Source organism: Erpetoichthys calabaricus, chromosome 1 (assembly GCF_900747795.2).
Source record: "Erpetoichthys calabaricus chromosome 1, fErpCal1.3, whole genome shotgun sequence".
Taxonomy (NCBI): Eukaryota; Metazoa; Chordata; class Cladistia; order Polypteriformes; family Polypteridae; genus Erpetoichthys; species Erpetoichthys calabaricus.
Window position 1 is genome coordinate 91,025,535 of NC_041394.2, and position 16,202 is coordinate 91,041,736.

Here is a 16,202-nt window from a genome sequence, read left to right on the forward strand (position 1 = left end):
CTCTTCCACAGCATGATTGTGTAGTATGCCAGCTGCACAATTACAGAACAGAAGGAGCTATACCATGCAGAAAATTATTGGGGCAGACCTCCCAAACATAGGCACCATCTATGCTAGCCAACTTCAGACAAAAGCTTGCAGCATTATGAGAGACACGGCACATCCAGGCCACCATGTCTTTACCCTGCTGCCGTATGGAAAGAGGTTTGGGGCAATCAGATCACACACTAACAGACTGAGAAATAGCTTTTTCCATAGAGACCTCTCCAAACCCAATACTCCTCCAGTTTATAGCAACTGTAATATAAACATAAAATATACAACATTGACACCCACATATAGACACATTTTACCTTCACATTAATCACACATACAAGCAACTTATCCTTAAGCAATATGTATTGACACTTTAAATACATTTTTTTAAGTTGTACATAATGTCATTTTTTATATAGCAACTGAATATATGCTGCTATCTTCGTTACTTTTCATCATTACCTGAATAATTTGAATAATTGTCTTAGTGTAGCATTTTTTTGTTACCTTTTTTACTTGCTGCACATGGAAAGTTGTCATCAGAATTTTGTTGTACGAAAGTACAGTATAATGACAAATAAATAAACTGTAAAGGAACACAGTCTCCCAGGGACGAAAAGCCTGCTTCACCTTTTCTTATATAGTTCCTCTGTGTTCCGAGACCAGTCCAACCTGTCATTGATGCGGACCCCCAAGTACTTGTAACAGTACACCACCTCTACTTCCATCCCCTGAATAATGACCGGACATAGAGGAATTAGTAACTATTTATAAAGTTTGTGTCTTCAAAGTAGGCATACAGATAGTCTGTAATTTGTTGTCAGGCTGGCAGGGGATGCCATGTTCTGAGATGGTCCTGGTGTTAGGATGTTCAAGTTGTAGTGCATTGTTGTACGTTTTAGTAGCTGCATTTGTGTTCATGCTGTAAAGGCCGCACACTGGCTAAAGGGCATAAGTAAGACTGCTGAGCAAATGCAATGTTTGCAATGTACTGTATGATCCTTGGTAAAGTTAACACCTCATTTAAGCTCATTGTTTCTGTTATATTTAACTATTTGAACACTGAAAGCCAATTATTAAGTCTTAGGTAAACATGCTAATATTTTAAATAAGCAAAGGGCCATTGCTGCCAAGCAATTTCAATAAGGCACACTTTGCTGCCATCTAGTGATTAAGTAGTGCTTTTAATTTAGTATTATTTTAGCTGATGTGTACTGTATTATGAAAGTTCATGTGTTCAGAACTACTCACACCTATTATATGTTTACATGGATATAAAGAAATAAAAGGATTCTTTATTACCAGTTCCAAATAATGATAATAATAATAGATTTTAATCATATTTTTTAGTACCAGTTCCAAATAATAATAATAATAATACATTTTATTTATATTCTTTATTACCAGTTCCAAATAATAATAATAATACATTTTATTTATAACACACTTTTCTTAACCCAAAGTGGTGAAATTTATAACAAAAAAGTAGAATAAAAAATATAAACCAAGTAGTAAATTAAAAAATGAAAAACGATATGTAACATATAGTAACATACACAGACAAAGTAGAATAATAAAACAGAATACAACATAAGATTGTGCAAATAAAATCCAAGTAAAAGAAAGACAGGTGTAACAGTTGTTAAAATCCTTAAAAGCTCTGTTGAACAAAAGTGTTTTTAGCAGTTTCTTAAAGCAGTAAAGAGTTTGGGCACATCTGACACCTACTGTCAGGGAGCATGACAAGAAAAAGCTCCCTCCATCATGGAATTAAGTTTGCAAAATGGCTGCTGCAGGGTGAGAGAGCTAGCAGATCAGACAAACAGCACAATGGAATGTAGTAATTACAGTCATATGGAAAAGTTTGGGAACCCCTCTCAGCCTCCATAATAATTTACTCTATTTTCAACAAAAAAAGATAACAGTGGTATGTCTTTCATTTCTTAGGAACATCTGAGTACTGGGGTGTTTTCTGGACAAAGATTTTTAGTGAAGCAGTATTTAGTTTTATGAAATTAAATCAAATGTGAAAAACTGGCTGTGCAAAAATGTGGGTCCCCTTGTAATTTTGCTGATTTGAATGCATGTAACTGCTCAGTACTGATTACTTGCAACACCAAATTGGTTGGATTAGTTTGTTAATCCTTGAACTTCATAGCCACGAGTGTTCAATCATGAGAAAGGTATTCAAGGTGGTCAATTGCAAGTTGTGCTTCCCTTTGACTCTCCTCTGAAGAGTGACAGCATGGGATCCTCAAAGTAACTCTCAAAAGATCTGAAAACAAAGATTGTTCAGTCTTATGGTTTAGGGGAAGGCTACAAAAAGCTATCTCAGAGGTTTAAACTGTCAGTTTCAACTGTAAGGAATGGAATCAGGAAATCGAAGGCCACAGGCACAGTTACTGTTAAACCCAGCAGGTCTGACATGCCAAGAAAAACACAGGAGCGACATATGCGCAGGATTGTGAGAATGTTTACAGACAACCCACAGATCACCTCCAAAGACCTGCAAGAACATCTTGCTGCAGATGGTGTATCTGTACATCGTTCTACAATTCAGCGCAATTTGCACCAAGAACATCTGTATGGCAGGGTGATGAGAAAGAAGCCCTTTATGCACTCATGCCACAAACAGAGTCGCTTGTTGTATGTCAATGCTCGTTTAGACAAGCCAGATTCATTTTAGAATAAAGTGCTTTGGACTGATGAGACAAAAATTGAGTTATTTGGTCATAACAAAAAGCACTTTGCATGGTGGAAGAAGAACACTGCATTTCAAGAAAAACACCTGCTACCTACTGTCAAATTTGTTGGAGGTTCCATCATGATGTGGGGCTGTGTGGCTAGTTCAGGGACTGGGGCCCTTGTTAAAGTCGAAGATCAGATGAATTCAACCCAATATCAACAAATTCTTCAGGATAATGTTCAAGCATCAGTCACAAAGTTGAAATTACGCAGGGGTTGGATATTCCAACAAGACAATGACCCAAAACACAGTTCGAAATCTATAAAGGCATTCATGTAGAGGGAGAAGTACAATGTTCTGGAATGGCCGTCACAGTCCCCTGACTTGAATATCATCAAACATCTATGGGATGATTTGAAGCAGGCTATCCATGCTTAGCAGCCATCAAATTTAACTGATTTGGAGAGATTTTATATGGAAGAATGGTAAAAAATACCTCCATCCATAATCCAGACACTCATCAAAGGCTATAGGAGGTGTCTAGAGGCTGTTATATTTGCAAAAGGAGGCTCAACTAAGTATTGATGTAATATCTCTGTTGGGGTGCCCAAATTTATGCACCTGTCTAATTTTGTTATGATGCATATTGCATATTTTCTGTTAATCCAATAAACTTAATGTCACTGCTGAAATACTACTGTTTCCATAAGGCATGTCATATATTAAAAGGAAGTTGCTATTTTGAAAGCTCAGCCAATGATTAACAAAAATCCAAAGAATTAAGAGGGGTTCCCAAACTTTTTCATATATATATTGTAAGAGTTGGCCGGCAGCTCAACCTGGCCTGGACATCCCGGATATGGAAGGATGGGCGAAGGCAGCTTTTTTAGGGCACTGCCTCCCCCAAGATGCTAGATGGTACCTTCCCTGGAGTGTAACGGTGCCCCAGATTCCCACAGGGCATCCTGAGACTTGGAGTTCACTATCTCAGCCCTGTTGGGTGCTGTGGGTGCCACCAGGGGGTACTGTAAATTTAGAAGAGACAAAGTTTTCTCCCAACAGTGCTGGCAGGCCACGTGTCTGGAAGCCCAGAAGTACTTCCGGGTTGGCCAATATAAAAGGACTGAACAGACCTCACAGAAGCGAGCCAGAGTTGGGTGGAAGGTGGACAATACTTGCTGGGAGGTGTGGAAGAGAAAGAAAGAGAAAGGAAAAATAATAGTATATGTGCTGTGTAATTGTTTATTATTTGTGGCTGTGGTGGTGGAGAGCACTGTGAAGAAAAGAAAAGGAATAAAATGTGTTCTTGGTGTTTTTATCCTGTGTCCTCAGTGGTTGTCTGTTGGGTTCAAGGAGCAATAGTGCCCTCTAGCGTTCACTATGTATATATACAGCATAACCGTCATCAGAGGATAATGATTAGACATACAAGAATCAAAGGCAATATATAGCAAAATAAGGCGGGGGGGGTAGGTTGAGTGTTGTGGGGGGGGCAGGTAATGTCTGTGCACTGTCCGTTTTAATGCTAAAAACAAGAAATCAGCAGCAGAAACACAAAACGCAGTCTCTAGCATTCCATGCAGTTCTTGCCCAGCGGTATACATAGGACAAACATCAAAAAGAAATGCAACACTTATACAGGAGCATTGCAACACCGTCAGAAAGAAGGACTCACGATCACTGATTTATACGCATACAAAATCAACCAGACATACATTTAACTAGGACAATGTACAAGTAAGATTTAAGGCCAGTACTAAAAGTGCCAGATTGATGGCTCAATCAAAACGCCATTAACAGACATTTGGACATAAACCCAGCATATGCAAACTTAAGAAGAACATCCCCATAATAAATAAAACTTTATGACCAATATCCCTCCCAACCCCACCTCATTACCTGCCCCCCCCAACACTCAACCTACCCCCCCCCCCCCCAGCTTATTTTGCTATATATTGCCTTTGATTCTTGTATGTCTAATAATTATCCACTAATGACGGCTCCTGGCAGGAGTTGAAAGCTCAGGAATAAAAACTACTTTATGATATGTGATTCATTTTCTCCCTTCGTGGATCTCCAGCTACTACAAATCCACAAAAGGAGCAAATTAATTTTCTTCTTTTGGCTTCTCCCGTTAGGGGTTACGTAACAGCGGATCTTCTTCCATATCTTTCTGTCCTCTGCATCTTGCTCTGTTACACCCATCACCTGCATGTCCTCTCTCACCACATCCATAAACCTCCTCTTAGGCCTTCCTCTTTTCCTCTTACCTGGCAGCTCTGTCCTTAGCATCCATCTCCCAATATAATTAGCATCTATCCTCTGCACATGTCCGAACCAATGCAATCTTGCCTCTCTGACTTTGTCTCCCAACCGTCCAACTTGAGCTGACCCTCTAATGTACTCATTTCTAATCCTATCCATCCTTGTCACTCCCAGTGCAAATCTTAGCATCTTTAACTCTGTTACCTCCAGCTCTGTCTCCTGCTTTCTGGTCAGTGATACTGTCTCCAGCCCATATAATATAGCTGGTCTCACTACTGTCCTGTAGACCTTCCCTTTCACTATTGCTGATACCCGTCTGCCATAACTTACTCCTAACACTCTTCTCCACCCATTCCACCCTGCCTGCACTCTCTTTTTCACCTCTCTTCCACAATCCCCATTACTCTGTACTGTTGATCCCAAGTATTTAAACTTATCCACCTTCGCCAACTTTACTCCCTGCATCCTCACCATTCCACTGACCTCCCTCTCATTTACACACATGTATTCTGTCTTGTTCCTACTGACCTTCATTCCTCTCCTCTCTACAGCATATCTCCACCTCTCCATGATCTCCTCAACCTGCTCCCTACTATCGCTACAGATCACAATGTCATCAGCAAACATCATTGTTCCCGGGGAGTCCTGTCAATCTGTCCATCACTATTGCAAATAAGAAAGGGCTCAGAGCCGATCCCTGATGTAATCCCACCTCCACATTGAATGCATCTGTCACTCCTACCGCAGACCTCATTACTGTCACACTTCCCTCGTATATATCCTCTACAACTCTTATGTACTTCTCTGCCACTCCTGACTTCCTCATACAATACCACAATTCTTCTCGAGGCACCCTGTCATATACTTTCTCCAGGTCCACAAAGACGCAATGCAACTCCTTCTGGCCTTCTCTAAACTTCTCCATCAATATCCCCAGAGCAAACATTGCATCTGTGGTGCTCTTTCTTGGCATGAAACCATACTGCTGCTCACTAATCATCACCTCCCTTCTTCACCTAGCTTCCACTACTCTTTACCATAACTTCATGCTGTGGTTCATCAATTTAAACCGCCTGTAGTTACTACAGAAAGGGAGCAAATGAATCACTTATCTTAAAATAGTTTTTTATTCCTAAGCTTTTCATTCCAACCAGGATTTATCATCGGAGGAAAATGATTACAAGAGCCCAAGGTAATATATAGAGAATACGGAGGGGAGGATAGGTGGATGTGGTGGTCATAAAGGGTGTTTGTCATAAAGTCTTATTTATTATTTGCCTGCTCTTCTTTTCAAGCCTGCATATGATGGGTTCATGTCCAAATGTGTGTTAATGCTGTTTTCATTGCATACCCAAGTTTCAGCCAGTTCTCTGGGACTTTTAGTATTAGCCCTGAATTTTACTTGCACTGAGTCCCATTTAAGTGTGTGTCCGGTCGAACTTGTATGTGTGTAAATCAGAGATCTACGTTTATCTCCACTTTTAAGACATCTCTGTTTTCCCCTACAGACTGCTCCAATATGTCCATATCTCTGACATTTAAAACACTCACTTGTCCTCTGTAAATATTTCTTTTAAGTTTTTACAAATCTTCCTCTATCAGAATACCTGTTATCACTCCCTGCACTACTCTGCTCCTATCTAAGCTTTTACTTATACTCACCATTTTCTTGCAAATACTTTCAATTTGTAGCACTTTACGTTTCTGTTCCTTTGTTTTAAATACTACCAGCAAGTTCCCATCTCTTAAAATTTTAGCCACTTCCACCTCACTTGTCTTCTTTTTTAATTCTTTAGAGAATGCTATCGGCCTAAGGTTAATATGTTCATCTTCTTTTCTAAACCTAATGATTATTGTACGTTCCTAGCAACTCTGCTCCCTTCATCCAAGCTGTTTTCTTCTAGGCTCCTTTTACTAATTTGACTCATCAACATACTTAAATCACGTTTCCTGATCTCTCTCCCTCTTCCCAAAACTTGAGACCAATTATGAAAGTCCATTACACTCTCTTCCTCATCTCCGTGAGACTCCATACTGAACCAGTCACAAACCAGTTTATGCCAACCACCGCCAGGTTTTCCTCCTGTACTAAAATAAAAACCTCATGGGAATGACCTTTTGAATTGAAGACCCGCCTCTACCCCTCAATCATTGGCTGCGAGTCCTGTCTTCAATTTAACAAGTCATTCCCATGAGGCTTTAGTTTCTTGTTTGTGATGTGTATGCTGATAATTCCAGATGTATGTATTTAACAATGTTTTAGCAAAAAAGGTGCATTTACCACATTTTGAGCATAATATTTGATATGATCTGCCCACTGCTGTCAGGCAATTCAATGCTTGCACCCGATGTACGTTTTTATTTATTTATTTGTTTGTTTGTCAGTTCATTGATTGATTGAGTGGCTGTGTTATCTGTCCTGTGAGTCTGTATCCTTGTTTTTTATGTTTTTGCTGCTGTATGCATCTGAATTTTCCAATGGGATTAACAAAGTTTATTTAATTTAATCTAATAAGATTTGTCCACATCATTTGCTGTTGTACAGCACTGGTTGCATTTGGCTTCTGTTACATTATAAACTTGTTTCTCTGTATTTTGCATGAAAACATGAGATTACATTTTTTTCTCAGCCACCACTACAAATCACATGAGATAAATAACATATAAAAATATAATTTTTTGAGTGGAGTATTCCTTCAACCCCCAATTTTAGAATAATACATGAAACAAAAAGTTCAGAATTAGAAATAAGAAAAATAAGCAGGAATAAAAATAGAGAAATGCAAATTGCTAAATGAAAGCCATGAACAAATAACAATTTTTGTAAGCTAACATAACCTGTATCTATGTGTCTGTCTGTCATCGTCAATGACTTACTTGCTCAATTCAGGGTTAAGAAGTCTGGAGGGCTCTTATGGCCACAGCTCCAGGGGTCTGGCACAAAGGCATTGCAGGGCACATTCTCACATACCAGGCCAAGTAACCAAACATGCATGCATGTCTTTGGAATATGATGAGGTTTAAACCACCTTCTTCAGACACCAAGAGAACATGCAAACACCACACAGACGCTGAGTCCCGTCTCCTCAGCCCAGCACCACCATGTCACCCTCACAACTATCTGTACAATTTTTAAAAAGTGTGAATGACAAGCCTCAAGATACTACTAGTGGAAGAAGTGCCAAAAAAAACATGCTTTTAAACATTGTACTTGAAGCTGGAAACTTTTCATGGAAATTGAGTCTAAGAAATGAGAGTAAATGAAAGGGTTCAATTATTTATTTCTGTACTCCATACTTTCAGGTCAGGAATACAAATTACTAAGGCCTATAACAGACATGACCTGAGCAAGGCTGATACTTGACCAGTGTAATGAATGGCAGCCTGGCATCAGTTTGGGACAAATTGGCAACAGATTACAGGAGCTGACTACTGGATAAGTCCCTAAGCATTATTGCATTAATTTTTCATGAAGTACATTATTTTAGTTATACTGCAATCATTTGTTTTGATAATAAAAATAATATATAGCGATATATGAAAAGGATAAAAGGATGTAAATAAAAACAAAATTGTTTTATTTTATGGAGGTTTTGGCAGAATGATATCTAGAATAATAATAATAATAATGTCCCATCGCTGTAAGCAGGAGGTCCCAAGTTCAATCCTGGGGTACCTTTATGGCTGTGGTTTTCATTCCAGCCACTTTCACAAATAAATGGTTCAGACTTACTTCTAAATAATCATCGACTTGATGAATCAGTCTTGTTCTGCTCATATTTTGCATTCAGAAATATGTGATAGTATATTTACATGTAAACAAAATTCAGAAATCTTAATTTTTGACTTACAGTAATCCCTCCTCCATCGCGGGGGTTGCGTTCCAGAGCCACCCGCGAAATAAGAAAATCCGCGAAGTAGAAACCATATGTTTATATGGTTATTTTTATATTGTCATGCTTGGGTCACAGATTTGCGCAGAAACACAGGAGGTTGTAGAGAGACAGGAACGTTATTCAAACACTGCAAACAAACATTTGTCTCTTTTTCAAAAGTTTAAACTGTGCTCCATGACAAGACACAGATGACAGTTCCGTCTCACAATTAAAAGAATGCAAACATATCTTCCTCTTCAAAGGAGTGCGCGTCAGGAGCAGAGTCTGTCAGAAAGAGAGAGAAAAGCAAACAAATCAATAGGGCTGTTTGGCTTTAAAGTATGCGAAGCACCACGGCACAAAGCTGTTGAAGGTGGCAGCTCACACCCCCTCCGTCAGGAGCAGGGAGAGAGAGAGAGAGAAAAACAAACATGCAAAAATCAATACGTGCCCTTTGTGCTTTTAAGTATGCGAAGCACCGTACAGCATGTCGTTTCAGGAAGCAACTGCACAAAAGATAGCAACGTGAAGATAATCTTTCAGCATTTTTAGACGAGCGTCCTTATCGTCTAGGTGTGCGAACAGCCCCCCTGCTCAATCCCCCTACGTCAGGATCAGAGAAAGTCAGCGCAAGAGAGAGAGAGAGAGAGAGAGAGAGAGAGAAAAGTAAGCCGAGTAGCTTCTCAGCCATCTGCCAATAGCGTCCCTTGTATGAAATCAACTGGGCAAACCAACTGAGGAAGCATGTACCAGAAATTAAAAGACCCATTGTCCGCAGAAATCCGCGAACCAGCAAAAAATCCACGATATATATTTAAATATGCTTACATATAAAATCCGCGATGGAGTGAAGCCGCGAAAGGCGAAGCGCGATATAGCGAGGGATTAAATATTAACTTTCTTTTACCGTATTCTTTTTAATTAACTATTTCCCGTGCCGTTTACTCCCTTAATCCAAATACTGAGAGTGAATGTTGAGCAGTGAAGAGCTGGAAGTGGCAGAGTTGAAGATGGTATGATTTTCACTCAGAGTATTTATTAGAAACTAGCAAAATACCCGCGCTTCGCAGCGGAGAAGTAGTGTGTTAAAGAGGTTATGAAAAAGTAAAGGAAACATTTTAAAAATAACGTAACATGATTGTCAATGTAATTGTGTTGTCATTGTTATGAGTGTTGCTGTCATATATATATACATATACACATATACACACACATATACACACATATACAGATATATTATATATACATATACACATATATTTTTTACATATATATATTTTTTATATATATATATATATATATATATATATATATATATATATATACACATACATACATACATATACACACATAGATGCACTTACAATAACATAGAAATCAATATAAACAACATTAACATCATTATCATATGAGAATATGAAGTAATATATAAGAAGCACATTTCATATAAATATAAATTATTAAACAGTAAAATCTTCTTCAATAATTTGCTACCGTGGCTTTTCGTTGGTCTGTCCAGGATTTTAAATCACATGTAGCTTGCAAACCGTTTCACGTATTGACTTGAAATGTGGTAGACATATAATACGTCACGTCTGCTATCCGCTTTATGGGTGATGAATGTATTACTCTTTTTATGTTTATTTTATTTTAGAATCAACTCCTATCTGCGCACACCAGGGCGGCCGTGGGCAGATGCGTATGGTGTATTCACTCCATGTTATCGTGCATTGCGCTGTCACTGGTATTTTCATAAAAGAATTTGAACAATATATAAGAAGCGTATAAATTATTAAACAGTAAAACATTAACATTTAAGAAGTAAAGTTACATTGAGTACTACTGCAGTGCCTTCGGGTATACCTCATTTTTTCTTTGCCCATTACATGCTTAAATGTATAAATGTTTTGGTGTACCTACCCGAGAACACGCGACATATAACCGACCGTGGGAGAAGCATGGATTTTAAACACGCGTTGAGTTCATCTGCTGGTCTCCCTCGTGGAATAACTGGTAATGTTTGAGTAAAATCTACAGCGAGTAAAACGACATTATCTCCTTTTTTTTTTTACGATCTCTGAGATCTTGCTTTTTTCGGTTCAAGGCTTCATAAGCTCTTTTATGTTCAATGTTGTACTTAATAAGTACTAATTATCCCAAACCATCATCTTTGAATGTTGCAAGACTTTCGCCTTGTATGTAGATCGGGGTAATTACATTCATTGCATTCCTAGTCTGAATCACAATCTGATTGTATGGGTGGTTACCTGGCACTGTAGGGTTGCCATCCGTCCTTTAAAATACGGAATCGTGCCGCGTTTGAGAATGAAATTGCGCGTCCCGTTTTGAATCAATACTGGACGGGATTTATCCCGTATTTTTTTTATCATTTTTTTTTTAAAGCAGCGTCTCATGCAAATTATCCCACACGCATTTTATGAAGATGCCTCCTTTCCTACTTTTGATTTTGTAATACTTGATGTCATCGTTAGTTTGATTGGTGTTTTTAACTGTCCAGTGAGGAGGGCGTGTCTTTTAAGTACAGTCTGCAAAGTGTTGGCACTGAGATGTTGCGTCAGCGCCATAGTTGAAGCCCCTAACGTTGCGGTCAGCAAGTCGGCTAACATCCGCCATGTGCCGTCTTTCAGTTGCGAGAAGCAGATCATAGAATGGTTGAAACTGTTGTCCCTAACGTTGCGCCACGGCGTGTGCTTCGTTTATACCTCGTGTCTTCTCATTAAACTTTTATCTCGCGAATATGTTATTGCAATCCGCAGCGGGAGCGTTTCTATTAACTTAATTTAAACTTACGTTTTACACCGTGCTTTGTTTCCCTTATGAACATGCTTGTATGCTTAACTCGCTCCGTTCTCAATTGTTTAATTAATTTTTTGCTCTTCGCTGTTTGCGGCTGTTCCTCCATTTCCCCCTACTTCGTTCTTTTATCTCGCGAATATGTTATTGCAATCGTTAACGGGAGCGTTTCAATAAACTGATTGAAAATAGTTTTGCATTTACCTTTTTAGTAAAAGGCGAGCTTTTAAGCCTGAGAAATCACCCCGTAAATGCAGACGTTTAATTGGACATGTGTTAATATGTATGGTTACACAGTATTAAAAGACAGTGAACAACGTCAGTTACCTTTCTTCCCGCGTTTGATAAAAGGTGAGCTTTTAAGCCTGAGAAATCACCCCGTAAATGCACACGTTTAATTGCACATGTGTTAATATGTATGCTCACACAGTATTAAAAGACAGTCAAAAATTAACGTAATTTACCTTCGTTCCCGCGTGTGACTCGTGCTGTAAATGTCTTCCTTGTTTTTAGTTCACGTGATTACGTAGGAGGCGTGATGACGCGATACGTGACTCCGCCTCCTCCATTACAGTGTATGGACAAAAAATATGTTCCAGTTATGACCATTACGCTTTGAATTTCGAAATGAAACCTGCCTAACTTTTGTAAGTAAGCTGTAAGGAATGAGCCTGACAAATTTCAGCCTTCCACCTACACGGGAAGTTGGAGAATTAGTGATGAGTCAGTCAGTGAGTGAGTGAGTGAGTCAGTCAGTGAGGACTTTGCCTTTTATTATTATAGATGAGTATATTAGAGGTACAACACAGGTACGACAGTTTGGTGACCAAGTGAGAGAAGCTAGATTGAGATGGTTTGGGCACATGCAGAGGGGACAGGAGGGGTACGTTGGGACTACCAGGCAAGAGGAAAAGAGGATGGCCAAAGAGGAAGTCTATGGATGTGGTGAGGGACAACATGAAAGTAGTCGGTGTGGTAGATAATGATGTAAAAGATAGCAATAGATGAAGATTGATGATCTGCTGTGGCAACCCCTAAATGCCAAAAGAAAAAGAAGAAGAAATGATGAGCAGTGAAAACAATGGTGCAAAAGACCCTGAATGTTAAAAGTAGAGTAGCTACTTCAATGTTACATTCATTTGAGGGTTAATTAATAAGAAAAGGCTTAACTAAGTGGTCCTCAAGTTCAGTCCTGCAGACCACCGTCACTGCAGGTACTCATCCCAACCATCGTCTGCTTAACTAAACTCCTGCCATAATTAATCAAGCTACCGTTTCCCAGTCCCTGCCTTTTTTGTTTCACTCCAAACATGGGTTTGGTAAATTTTTAGGGGAACACAGCAAGCATTTGTGTGTATGATATTAATTATTGTTCTCTTTCATTCTTTTCAAGATGTTGCTCTTTGTTTTGTTCTAATCATTTAAGACCCTTCTTAATTATTAGATCGCAAGTAAGAATAGAATATGACCAATTAAACCTTTCGATCATTTGGAAGTAGAGAAAAGCCAAGCAAAATGACACCTTTTATTGGCTAACTACAATATGCAAGCTTTCGAGGCAACTCAGGCCCCTTCTTCAGGCAAAATGTAATCATTGATCATTTGGAAGTAAGACTGAACTATTTATTTGTAAAAGTGGTCACAGACATACCCCAGGACTGAACTTTGCAACTTGTGTGTGAAACGTCTGAGGACGCAGATCCTGTCATTATCAGCTTTGATTAAGTCGGAAATCACATCGTAGTCGTGAGTGATGAACACTTGAACAGGTGACACGCTAACTGTCAATGGCGCCCCCAAGCAGCCATGAGTCGAGGTAATTCTTGGTAGCGAAAACCAATCAGATCGCTTTCTGCTACCAAGATTCTTTCAAGAATTGAAAGCTCGGGCCAATCGCAGCCCATATCGGCTACCAAGAATTGACCATTCACAACCCGGTTCGGCTACCAAGAATTGGCCAATGACGGCTCGGTCGGCCACCAAGAATTGGCGAATCACGGCTCGTGTTGGCTACCTAAACTCGGAAAGGGCGGGCCAGCCTCTTGTCAGTTAATGTATTCTGCAAAAGCTTGTTCGAGTCGGCACACAGACGCTTTGCGATTTGCGTTTCATTTTGAACTTTCTAAAAATGTTACTCACGAGTGTCGGCTTGTGCAGATATATTTACATTCACGTACACATTTTTTGAATGACTTTTTAAACATTCTTGGTGCAGTTTATTACATTTATTAAATATGTGTGCAAAACGTGTAAAGACAGATATAATAATGTATAAATATAATAAACATTGAATTGTATAATCATAGTTTCATTTTTTGTACTTAAAACTAATTTCACAAATCGTATATATCAATGCTAATACAGAATAATAATAATTATAGTTATACTCTATATTAACATTGATGTTATAAATATGCTTATAAAATAGACCTACACCTTTAATACTCAGACGATTCTAATCGTGCTGTAGAACAGCATATATATATATATATATATATATATATATATATATATATATATATATATATATATATAAGTGGTGTGTATGCTGTTTACTAGAACACATATAGTTATTTTGCGCCAAATATATAAACATTTCCCTTTGCAATATTTCCAAATATTTATTTTTACCTACTTAAATGTCAGCATCAACTAATATATTACTTCCCAAATTTTATAAATACATACAAACACAAGGCTGTGCAGTATTATTTATTCATTCTTATTGTGCTTTCATTTTTATTGTACCCCTCTTGATTATCTGTGCGGCCGTTTGAGATCATGGTAAAGGTGCTATAAAAGTAAGTGAAATGAGTTATTATTTGTTATAATTATGATTCAATAGAATTTGCGGGCAGTTTGTTTAATTGTGATTTTAACTATGCTTGTTGTCCATGTGTTCCTTGACAAATCAATCATTAAACAGTTTTTGTTTAATCAAAAAAGAAAAATAAACAACTAAATCTGCAAAGTAGAATTCAAAGCACCGTTCGTTGAAGAGAAAGTTTTTTTGTAATTATTTTAGAGAGAAGATGATGATTCTTCCATTCAGCAATGTGCGGGATTCGCAACCATATTCCTGCTAAATCGCCTCTTAAGAATCGCAGCTATACCTCCACTAATACGCGCAATCCTCAGCACCCTGATTCTGCTGATCTTCGTGTGATTTTAATGCTCCTGTTTATCGATACACTGACAGATTCATCCACTATGTTAGAGTCTTCGGGACTGCCCTTCTATGCATCTCTCAGCGCAACAATCATGTTTAATACGACACGTCTTTCTCATGTGACATACTTTATTCAGTAAAGAATGTAATTCGATATATCATTATCTTATATTAATTGACTTTTCGAATCAGTAAATTATTTACATTTGTTTAATTGAAATATTTATGATTCGTCACTGTTATATTTGGCGATTTCACCTTTCGTTTACTAAGCAGACGAGGTGGCCGAGTGGTTAAGGCGATGGACTGCTAATCCATTGTGCTCTGCACGCGTGGGTTCGAATCCCATCCTCGTCGAATATTTTTCATGACTGTTTTTTTTAATATAGATAATTTGAAATCAGTTACTTGGATATTTTTAATTGTATTCGTTCAAAGATGAAAATTAAAAAAAAACGTGGCAGTCGATCAACGAACATTCAAGTTAAAGTATGTGAAGTATTATCTAAACGAAGCATGTAAATTTGTCTCAGCGACGACTTGTGTTTTATATAGATAACGCAAATTTCAAATACTCAAAACATTTTGTATTCGAAATTCACTGAACACAGACGTATTTCGAATTTAATTTCTTCTGTACAGTAACGCCACAGTCCACGGGTGATTGGTGAATAAAAAATGATTGTCGGGTGCCCCGCCCAATTGCTTCCATTGGTTCAGCCGCTCGTGCAGCAGTTCGCAGAGACCTGCGCTTGGAGTTTTCGCTGAGGTCGCTCTGGGAAGCGTTCGTCTGAAGAAGGTATCCATCGTAGGATTTGCTCCTCGTGTTTTAATGCTGCTTATTGAACTTATCACCCTTGTTTTTTTTCAGTCGGTATTTTGTTATAAATAAATCAGGCAACTCACGTATTATATGTGCACGTTGTCGTCGATGGCTTAAATGATTAAACCGTAAATGGCGCCACAAGTTAAAGCCGTCTACCCAGTTCTCACGAACCAAAAGACGCCGAGTGGTCAGCAGGCTGAAGCAGTAGACACTTACTACGTGCGTACAGTGTCGTTGTGCATTTGTAGCGAGAACATTACAACGATCGCCACTTTTCTTTTTATTCAATCTTCGCAGCAATTCTGCCATTATTTACAAACAGAACACAAAATACTTAATTTTATTTGGAACACAGGCCAGTAAAAACACTTGTTTTGTTTCACATACGCAGCCAGATTTAGCAACTCAGGTTTTAGTACTTTGTCGATGTGCCTGCCACTTATTGGCTGCAAATATTTTGATAACTTATTAGTCAGGCTAATATTAAAATTATGAATTGGTGTCTCGTAAATTACACCGAGATCTACACTT

The 16,202-nt window shown here is 38.4% G+C and overlaps 1 non-coding gene across 1 annotated transcript; it reads left to right on the forward strand.

Moving 5' to 3' along the window:
* The first annotated feature begins 15,120 nt into the window (after positions 1-15,120).
* trnas-gcu (transfer RNA serine (anticodon GCU)) lies at positions 15,121-15,202 on the forward strand. Its single transcript has one exon. It is a non-coding gene; the product is annotated as a tRNA-Ser (tRNA).
* The last annotated feature ends 1,000 nt before the right edge of the window (positions 15,203-16,202 follow it).